We start from the raw sequence: 11077 nt of genomic DNA, 5'->3' as shown, positions 1-11077 counted from the left end.
GGACATGGGCTGTTTGGCCTTGAGCCTTCTGATGTCAGCTGACGGAGAGACAGACTCTTCCGTGGGACCAAGGGGCCCTGCCCCCAGTTTTGGGCCCCTAGCCCTCCCTGGAGCCCCAGGGGCCTTCCAAGGTGGCCTCTTAATCACTGCCGGTTAATTAAGGAGGTTGGACAACTCCGCTGGGTGCTTGTGGGCCTGCCTGGGAGGGGCCTGAGACCTTGGCTACACAGTACCGTGGGGCCCTGCTTCTCAGCTGAGCCTCTACCTGCATGGGTCTCTGGGTACCCATGTGAGGAGCCTGGGGTCCTTGGTGGGCGAGGGGCTGTGGCTGGAGGCAGCGTTGCCACTACTATGGGTACTCCCCGAATGGGGCGCAGCGTGGGCGGCTGTGGCTGGGCTAATGAGGCTCCACACTGCCAAGGAGAGCTGGAGGAGTTGAGACAGGTTCTGGTGAGGTGAGTTTCGTGGGCTGGGCAAAGTCATGGCCCTGTGCCATGTGCGCTCCCCTAGGCCCTGGGGCGCTGCCAAGACCCCAGCCCACCCTGTGCTCCCTGCTCCCTGCCCTACTGATGAGCCTAAGGAAAGGACATGCGGGAGGGAGAGGGGACAATAAGGGACATGTTGAGGAAAGGAGGTTCACCTCTCACCATGCTCCGCCCCCTGTGGGGAGCCACACCTCTGGCTATAGTCTGGGTTCTGGGTGGGTTGTGGTTTGTGCGTGAACACACATACTTGTTTGCACCCGAGGAATGGCAGTGGCTTCATGGCCTGATCTTGATCTTGCAGCTTAAGTTTCAGAGTGACCTGGTCCACTTGCCTTGAGTAAGTGACTGTTCCCCTGGTCCCTGTCACTCTGACCGGGATGGATGCCGTGGGGTGAGCACTGAGGAATGGTTGGTGGCTCCTGTGGATCTGCGTCCCTGCTGAGGCTGCAGCTGCTCCTGAAGGCTCACACCTGCTCCCCGCCTCCCCCTCCCCCCCACCCCCCCAGGGCCGTAAGGAAACTCTGAGACCTGGGAGGCTACGGCCGATGTTTCCAGGGATGGCGGCTGTGAATCTTGGAATGCGGGGTCTATGGTGGCTATCTGGCTCAGGGCCACCTGCGGGACACCGCTGCTGGGGCTTTGCCATCCCAGCCTTGGTCCCTGATCTCATTCTGATGGGTTTGCAGCTGATGGGCTGTGGTGTTCGCCTGCCTTTGGTAGACACTTGACACACTTAACAGTTGTGCAACCACCACCAGGGCCAGGAACCAGAACCTTCCCATCACTCCACAGAGTTCCCCAGTGCCCTTGGCACCATGTCCCTCTGCCAGCCCACGGGACTTCCATTCCAAAGGAGCCCAGACCTACTGCTGAGCAGCAGTGTCTCTTTACCATGTTGCCTGAAGGTCACACGTGCCTATCTCTCTTGAGATCTCCAGGTCTGTCTCTGAAGGACCCAGGTCTTCCATACCCCATAAAGCCTTGCTCCTACCATTGGTTCCACTTGGCCTACTATCAGCCCTCACTCAGAGAGGACTGGGGTTGTCCTTTATAGCTGTTCCTTATTATTATTGTTTTGTTTTTCTGGCCCAGAATCCAATCTGGGTCATCTCTGGCACTGGGTGGCAAAAGGTTCCTTGGTCTCCTTTGTTCTGGAATGCTCTTTCCGGTTTTGCTGGACTGAAGAACAGTTTAAAAACCACCCTCAAGTTTCTCTAAACCAGGGACTGCAAAGGGGACCACAGGAGGTGGGGGGGGGGCACAGGAGTGTCATGGAAGGGGCTGCAGATGACATCCAGGGATGTCCTGAGGGGCTAGTCTGAAAGTGGTGTTAAACAGAAAAAAACTGGTGGGGACAGGAGCAGAGTGAGGAGACAGCTAGACACAAGGGCAAAGAGAAGAGGGAGCCATGACTGTTACTGTGCAGAGAATCTCAAAACACAAAGTAGAAGCCGCTCAACCAGGTGCCCAAGGATGAGATAAAATCCTGGCTTTCACCCACTGGTGGTGAGATCTGGGGCAAGTGATGTCACTTACGGTGCCTCAGTTTCTCTCTTTGAAATGGGAGTAATGTACCCTGCCCCCTGCTGTGAAGATGGGCAAAGCTATTGATGCAGTGGTTGGTGGTGGCCACTGTCTCTCACAGTTTGGTGACAGCCACAGCAGACATAGGTCCTCTGTGCCCATGTGGGTGGACCTATGTAGAGAGGCTTTGACTTGTCGCCATACTGTATGTCCCCAGTTGCCTGTCAGAAAAAAGTTCCAGCTTGGCTGCCTCTTGTCTGTGTCTGTCCCTTTGTGTGTTCTGGAAGCCTTTCCTGTGGTGCTTTTGAGAAGGGCTCAGGCTACACACACCTTCCTGCTTTTGGGTTTCTGATGCTATCAGAAGCTTGTGCGCCCGCGCGCGGTTTGCACCCAGCCGCAGACCTGAGGTGCTCGCTGCAGCCCCTCCTCTCTGGCGTGGCATGGTCCTGTGGTGGAGACACTGAGTCAGCTTTCCAGTTTCCTGTATGTGGAGATCCAGGCTGGTGGGTTATTACCATGCATGTTACACCACAGCCCTGTGCCCTGTGCCCTTGTGGCCTGTGTAGCTTCCCACTAAGTTCCTAGAAGCCGCCTGTGCATCTTGGGCTCTGCACAGTCACGGGGAGCCGCAGCCTGGACCCTGCACCTGCGCCGTTCACTGTGGTGGATGCTTCAGCAGATCTGTTCATCTTTCCCGTGGGCAATGCCACATGGAACTCTCTTTGGGCACAAAACAGCGAGCTTGCAGGGATCCTCAATGTTCCCATGAAGCAGCAAGGAGAGAAAGCTGGACCTGAGGGCCTGCCATGCTGCAAGACTGTGGGACTGGAGGTGGCTGTGGGCTCCCAGGCACTCCCGGCTTGCTCCAAGTGTTTCCTCCTTGAGGTGTCACTCCTGCAGCTCTATGAGTTCAGGACCAGCTTTCTAACTCATAAAATCACATTTTATTTAGTGTGTGTGTATGTGTGTGTGTGTGTGATATGTGAATTCATGATAGCCATGTCATGTCTGTGGAGATCAGAGGACATCTCACTCTCTTTCTACCATGTGGGTTCTGGGGATCAAGCTCAGGTCATCAGATTTGGTGGCCAAGCACCTTTATCCACTGAGCCATCTTACCCATCCAGGACCTGCATTTTAAACAAGTCTTCAGAAACTGAGCCTAGCTTGCTGCTAAAACAAACCCAGACGGCACCTGGCATCACCTTGCTGAAGTAACAGTTCTGAGTACGAACTGGTGTTGCCAGCTGCTTGCTGGGTGTCAGGCTGAGCTGGGCGGCCCTTCTGGGCCAAGGAGGCCTGAGCAGGACTCCCATCAAGTGTTATCTTAGAACTCAGGGTGGCACAGAAATTACTCGGGGATCACCTGGAGGTCATTGAGGGGCATGCTCGGTGTAGACTTCGTCTCTGAGTCTTCTCGTCTGCCACTGTCCTTGTTTCTATTCCTCCCCAGCTCCCTACAGCCTGCCCTGTTTCCCTCTGTTCTGTCCCAGGTGCCATTGTGTTGGGCTTACCCCTTAGCCTAGTGTCCCTTTGGTTTTTGTCTCAGTGCAGTGGGCCAGCTGGAGCTTTCTGACTGGGACTAGCTGAGCCTGGGAACATGGCCCTAAGTCCACAGGCGGAGTGAAGGAAATATTGCAGCCACACTCCCACGTCCACATCCACGTCCATGTCCACGTCCACTGCCACATCCACATCCACTGCCACATCCATGTCCACATCCACTGGTGTTCCAGGGGCTGGGGGTGCAAACCCTTTCTACCTGGTGAGTGGGAGATGATGTCCCATTTTCCTGTGTCTTTGAGCCTAGAGTTGCCTATGGCCTGGACAAAGCAGGCTACCCATTGGCCACCTCTGGATAGGCATCTTTAGAGACTCATGTTCCTCTGCTGAGCTTTCTGAAGCACCTGTCACCCAGCTCAGGGTCACAGCAGGTGAAGAGACAAATCCCCACCTGTGGGGTGTGTGACAGAAGCGAGCCAGGAGCTGTGCTGAGTGATGAACCCAGTTCCATCACCACAGTAAACTACGATTCTATGATAGAGAAAGACGGGGCTCCTTTACCCTGGGCTGAGAGTAGAGAGTTTGGCCTGAATTCAGAAATTAGAATGCTAGGGCAAGCTGGGCCTGGGAATGTCTGGGGGTAAGAATATATCAGGCAGAAAGAAAAGCATCTGCAAAGGCCCTGGGACAGGGAGGAGATGGAGGCCAGCTCTGACTGAGAGAAAGGTTTTGGAATAAGGCAGGGCCTCCAGGAAAACAGACTTATTCTGAGAGATTAGGTCTAGGGGTATTCTGGAACGTCAAGGCTGAAGGGCTGGGGACATGGCTGGGCTGTGGTAACATTCTAGATACTTGTTGCCTTGGTGGTGGCTCTGGGGCTGAGAGCGATGGCCTGGTTTTCCTGTGGTGAGCCCCTGGTCGCAGGAGTTAACAGCCTGCAGCACTGGGCATCGTGCCTGGCACGGAGGAGGACAGGAACAGGAGGAAGGGCATCCAGGTGGGAGGGAAGGCGTGGACACGGGAATGTTCGAGGTGTGTTTGGGAAGAGCAAGGAGACCAGCCCTGCTGGTGGGGAGGCTGGAAAGACAGGTTGAGGCCAGGAGGCCCTGACAGGGCCAGAGGAGGGCGGGCCTTAGTCGGGAAGCTGTGAGGAACCATTGTGCGTTCTGGAGCCCTGGAAATGGTTCTTGGTTTTGGGTTGAGTTTTCATGAAATGTGCTAGAATTTCCACAAAGTCTGAAGGCTAATCACCTCCAGAGGTGGCCCTCAAAGTGACATTCCTTTGTGTTCCTTTGTACCTGGTGTGTCTGCTTAGCATTGCGGTCCACTCATGGGTAGTGTCTTTTTTCACTGCTGTGTAGTATTCCACTGGTCAAATAGACTGCAGTGTGTTGACTTGCCCTTCTCTCTGTGTGGATGTTATTTCTGCTTTTGAGTTTTCTGACTGGTCCTTCTAGGACGCCCTACACACTTCTCCTGGTAGACTCTGGAAGGCTTTTCTCTTAGGCTAGTCCAGGGCAGACACTCCTAGGTGGAGGAGGAGGTGCATTCCCAAGGTGGCTGGGCCCCATTTTATATCCTGTTAGACACAGTTGAACTCTGAGGTCAGAGTTGGGGGCCACGGCATTTCTTCGGAGTCTGGGTTCCCCTGGCCCGCTCCTCGGAGGCTGAGCTTCCTCCAGGAATGCAGGCTAGTGGTGATAAGGCTCCCATCCAGGCAGCCTCCTGCACGTCACAGAACACTGGGGGTTGGTGTATGGTCGGATAGAGCCCCTGTAAGAGGCAATATTCAGCAAGGAAATGCAAGTCTGGTGAAGAATTTCCCAGAGATCAAGCTTTGGACTGAACCCCCAAAAGGAGGGTTAAAGGCTGAGAAAAAGAGAACATTCTCACGCTGAACTCCTGGCAGGTGTCGGCTGTGAGGGAGCTGGGGACACTCAGCGAAGGTGCCCAGGGCATTTGGTATCCCAGGTTACCAACCCGTCCCACTATCCGTGCGCTGTGTGCCTGGACACCCATAGCGCCCTCTCTGGGCTTGGGCTTCCTCTGTGTAGGAGGCTCAGGGAGGCTGGCTCCCTGTCTGCTGGCTGTCCTGGCCCCTTAGGCCTCCTTGGCCACCCCCTCCATACCCTCCAGGAGGCTGAGGCTCGGGCACAGGGCCAGGGCTTGCACCTTGACAACACACCCACGCAGGGCACAAAGGCTCATTGTTTGAGCCCACGTTGGCGGGGAAGCGGGTGAGAAGCAGCCAGCCAGCCGCCTTTCACCCAACCCGCTTGTGGTAGTCGGACTGAGGCGCAATTCACAAAACTCCGCCCCTGCCTGGGCACCTGGCCAGGCTGCCTCCTGGGCAGGTACCTTTGCCAAACTGAGCCAGCCCCTGCCCTGCTCCTGGCCTCAGTTTCCCCCGGCAGAGAAAAGGCCAGAAGAACAGTGAGGCGGGAAGGTGGAGCTTGCTGTTGGCCTGGGTCCTGGAACTCCAGCACAGACAAGCCACCCATTTGGCTCAGGGGGCTTGAGGACAAGGGCTTTGGGCCCAACAAGCCGAATATGAGGCCATGCTTGAATAGTTTATCCATAAGCCTTAGTTTCCCCACTGTAAGAGAAACTTAAGAGCTCATGACTATTGGGGCCCATGGGAGCATAGAGTGATAGCCATCCATTTATCCACCATCTACACATCCATCCATCTACCTGTCCATCCATCTACCTATCCATCCATCCATCCATCCATCCATCCATCCATCCATCTATCCATCCACCCATTCTCTCCCCCATCCACCCACCCATCCACCCACCTATCCTCTCCTCCATCCACCCACCCACCCATCCACCCTCCATCGTCACATATTAGGCACAAACCCTACCAGGACAGCTACAGAATTTCCAAGACCACATGCCATGTGAAACACGAGGCTCCAAATTCACAACTGGGGGCTGAAAGGTGGCATCAGTATCAAGCCCAGGCCCTTTGAAAGGGTCTATGCCACGGGTCCCGGACCTTGTTGTCCCGAGGCTAGCTTATGGACCAGACATGGAGATACATTGATGAACAAAGTCCGTGCAAGGATGTGGAGTCCCTCTAGGGAAAGCGGAGGCATCTGAGCTGCCTCTTGAGGCACTGTACGTCGTGACCCCGCCGTCTGTCTGGGCACCACTATCCTGAGAGTGGCCTCACTCGGGTGAACTCCATGTGTTTTTATACCCATCCTGAGAGGTGATGCATAGGCTGGCTATATCTTGGGACTGACAAGGAAACTGAGGCTCCAGTTGTCTGGTTTGTCAGCTGTTGAGTGGCAGGGTCTGGATTCAAACTCAGACAAACTCACATCCCCGAGTCACCTCTCTGTGGAGGACAGCCAGAGCCTCATGCAGGGGCTTTGCTGGGATTCAAGTTTGGGGAGGGTGTGGATGTGCTGGTGGCCTGCCAGCTGCCACCTGGGCATGATCCTTTCCGTGGCTTGAGTCACAGCTCTGTGACCTGGGAAGCCGGCTCTGCCCTCATCACCCATGGGATGGTGTGACAGAGACACGCCCTGCCACTATGTCCCCCTCCCACCACAATTCAGAGCCACGCAGGACCCTGAGTAGGGCTGTTAGGCAGAACCCTGCATCTCTCTTCTCTTGTGACCCTAGAGGTCTCTTTCCGTGTCATCTCATTTGGCCCAAACCCATTTTTCTGAGACTCCAGCAGGCCTCAGCTGTCTGGTGAAGTTGAGAGTGCTCCATCACTAGAGAGGAATCTCCTGCATCCTGTGGGACCTGAGGCACAGAGTGGGGAGCCTTTGACAGGCCCAGCTTTTGCTTTCCTGGCTTATTATTTACTTTGAAATGGTCTCATGTAGCCTAGGCTGGCCTAGAATTCTCTATGTAGCAAAGGCTAACTTTGAACTCCTGATCTTTCTGCCTCTACCTCAAGAGAGCTCACAAGGTAGGACTATGACTGGCTTCCCAGTATATTTTAATTAGTTCCTGTGACACAAAGCTACATAATCCACAAATACAAATTCCCAGCCCCCAGCAGCTGGTAGGCCAGAGCCTCTGTACATCCACACCAACACCCAAGGCCTCCGTCTTGCCTGATTGCCTCCCTCCTTGACAAAAAAACCCCACACCTCTCCATGAGTGGAGGAAGATAAGTGCCCCCACAGAGCTACCTGCCCCAGTCTGCCTGCCCTGGTCACCATTCCCTTTTAAAACAGTCAGTCACATGCTCAGCAGACGGGGGTGTGGTGGTGTGGGGGTGTGGTGGTGTGGGGGTGTGGGGGGTATATGGGGCATCCTGAACCAGTATCGTGGGATCCATGCAGTCTTTCCCTCCAGCATTGACTGAGAACATTCTCAATATTTGCTCTGTCTCCAGGGGGTCACCATGCTGGTTTTGGTTAAAATTAAAATGCTAGGAGGGAAAGAGGCTACAAGAGAAGGGAGCCACGTTGTGGTGCCAGGGAGAGCAGAAGAGACTGCTACCTGTGGTCAGGAAGGCTCCTCAGCTGGGGGTAGGACCCTGGCTGGTGCCTGCTGCTACATTTTGGGTCTGGTCACAGTTGGGAGTAGGCCTTGAGGCCTTGAAGCTGGGTCTGTGGTAGAGTTCTGGTTGGCACCAAGGTCCAACCAGTCCATGGGGCTCCTGGACGGCATGGGTGTGACCAGCTCTGACCCTAGGGAAACAGATCCTGGTGGGTCCCTGTGGGGCCTTGGCTAGGATGTTCAGATTCTATTGACTTCAATTCCATAATCCACCAGTCTTCCTAATAGACAGGAAAAGAGAAGTTCAGAGAAGTGAGGTGACTTGTCCAAGGTCACACAGCACGTGAGGGCAGCGGATCGTGTCCACTCTACACTCCTGTCCCCACTTCCCCCCTTCCCTCCCGCCTCTGTCTCTCTCTCCCTTTTTTCTGTCTCTCTTCTCTCTTTTCTGTCTTTCCCTCTCATCTCTTACCCTCTCTCTGTCCTTTTCTGTCTCTCTCCCTCACTCCCCTCCTCTCTCTCTCTCTTTGCCACCAGGAAAGGGACAAAGGGCCCTTGGCTTAGGTGCTTGGATGCCTGGCCCAGGAGCTGGGGAACGAAAGGGCCCCGTGGGCCATCACATATCTCCCCAACACCTCAGATATAGCCACGTTCCCTCCTTACCTCTCAAGGGAGAGAATAATAGTGGGTTCAGGTGTCAGGCCTCACAGCACCTTAGGGAGACTGGTCGAGCAGGTCTGGGGGGAGGGAAGGCTCTGAGGGAGGAAATGATTATCAATCGCTCTGCACTCAGGCTTTGAGCTGGGCTGGCGTTGGAGATGTGGGGCTGCGGGGGGAGGGGGGGCACTCATCCTAAGGACCCGGGGCAGATGAGCCTGGGGACCAGCTGTAGCTTCTCTAGGGCCTGTGTGGGTAGTGGGGGTGAGGGGATAACATGTCCTCCCTGAGCTGAGCTCAGACGCACCTGGCATGCATGCCCTGCTCCTGGGAAGGAGGGACCCACTAACACCAGCGGAGGCAAAAGACCCTCTGTCCTTCTGTCTTCCTGCTCTACCTGCACAGGGCCCAAAAAGAGTCTGGCACTGCTGCTGTTTGCAGTTGGGGAAACTGAGGCACAGAGGATTACGCTGAGGTTTGGACCCACAGGTCTGAAAGTAACCGGACACTCCTTCTTCACCTGTGTCATACCCTCATGTTTTTATTGCTAGTGGCTCCTGAGGCCTGCAAGCTGAGAAAGGCCACCTCTCTTCAAGTAGTGTGCAACCCTCCTACCCTGCTGGGGCCCTCAGCTGCTTAGGAGCCTCAGATCTCAGTCATCTTCATCTGTGGAATGGGAGCAGAGTTCCTTCCTCCAGGGCCAGAGGTAATAAGGGGACCTTGCCATGGCTGTTCCACCTCCCTTCTAGAACTTTCTGTGCCTAGTTTTTCTACCAGCATCTCTTCTTTACTTCTATTGGTAGGTTTGACTGACAGATCCAGCTAGGTGTTGCTGCAGCAGGCCGGAGGGCCCTGTGGTACAGGGGCTGGGCCCTGGGGCATTCGTAGAAAAGCAGCTTAGGAGAGACCAGAAAAGGCGGGGCTCAGTTTTGGTTGGAAAGTGGGGCCTCTGAGGGGGCCAAAAGCCCACCTGGAGCTGGCTGCCCTTGTCCCGTGCCAGGGAGGCCAGGAGTGGAGGTGGCCAGGCACCTCAGAGCGCCCTCCTCCCTACCTGCCCTACCTGCCCTGGTGATGGGCTGATAAGACCCCGCCTGGGAGGAGGCGGCAGCTGTAATTACAGGCCTCTATGCGGCTCAGGCAGGCGGGTCATGAGGTGGGGGTGACTCATGAGATTGCTCCATGGGCAGAGCGGGGGCGGGGGCCAGGGCCCGGGTGGGGGCGGCAGGTCTGCCCCTCACACTCTGGTCAGAGATGGGCCTGGGCACCTCAGGAATGGCCAGTTTTGGTGTCGCTCTGGAGCGTGTGCCAGGCCTGTGCTGTTTGACACCTGCCCGGCTTGGCATGGATGGGCGTGTGGAAGCAGCTGGGTTTTCCCCTTTTACAGTCCCAGCCATCAGCTTCTGGGAAGGAGAGCTCCGAGGTCTGGGTTGGCAGATGGCAGTGTCTGGACCTGCAGAGCCACAGATCCAGGCCTTGAAGGTTTGCTGAGCCAGGGGCCTAGTGCCAGGAACCCCAGATTATGAGACCTACAACCCAAAAGGCAGGACCTTCTGAACCAGAGGCTCGTGTGTCTCAAGATCCTAGCTCAAGGGTTCAGGGATGCAGAGGCCTGTGGAGTTATACATCTAACCTCAGTGAGTCACTGGTTATTGGTTCCAGGATATGGGAGATGGCCCAGTGGGTAAAATGCTTGTGCAGGCCTAAGGACCTGAGTTCGAATCCCCAGAACCCATGTCAGAGCCAGCTGTGTGGCAAGAATGCCTGCGGTCTGATTCCTGTGCTTGTCCGTGAGAACCCTGGAAGCTGGTGGTGAGCTAGCCTGGGGCAAGCAGCAGAGAATAACAAGAAACCCTGACTCTAAAAAGGTGGAATAAAGGACCTATATTGAGATTGTTCTCTCTCTCTCTCTCTCTCTCTCTCTCTCTCTCTCTCTCTCTCTCTCTCTGTCTCTCTCTCTCTGTCTCTCTCTGTCTCTCTCTCTCTCTCTCTCTCACACACACACACACACACTATTAGTTCCAGAGAATCCTATCTCCATTGAGTCAGGTTTTAAAAAAACGTAACCACAGCAGTTGGAGTTGCTCCCACATGGATCAGAATAATCAAAGACAGGAAAATTAAAGTCTTGATGACCTCTCTCCTCCTCAGTAAGAGAGACTAGCAGGCTGGGCATGAGGTGTGTGTGAGGCGTGCTTTTTTGTTGACTGTCTGCGGGTTGAGATTTTAGGAGGGCGTGCTGTTGGGAATAGGCAAAGACCAAAACCAAGTGGGGACATCAGGCTGATGGGGCCCATCTTATGCAACCCTTACCCCACCGCCTTACGACTTTGGCTCCGCAAAGTCGCAGTTGCTCATTGTTTTTTATTTACAGGCTATTGTGAGCTCTTAGAGTGTTCTCCACACCTTCCGGAGAGCAACTCACTGGGGCCTTGAAGCAA

General features: G+C 55.1%; 1 long non-coding RNA gene across 1 annotated transcript; it reads left to right on the top strand.

Moving 5' to 3' along the window:
- The first annotated feature begins 266 nt into the window (after window positions 1-266).
- On the top strand, window positions 267-10796 carry LOC311594961. The gene is made up of 3 exons (XR_014778261.1): window positions 267-455; window positions 9191-9345; window positions 10656-10796. It is a non-coding gene; the product is annotated as an uncharacterized lncRNA (long non-coding RNA).
- The last annotated feature ends 281 nt before the right edge of the window (window positions 10797-11077 follow it).

Source organism: Acomys minous (assembly GCF_964271855.1).
Source record: "Acomys minous genome assembly, chromosome: 3".
NCBI lineage: Eukaryota > Metazoa > Chordata > Mammalia > Rodentia > Muridae > Acomys > Acomys minous.
The sequence above is the reverse complement of the archived record's forward strand: the minus strand, read 5'-3'. Positions and strand labels throughout refer to the sequence as shown.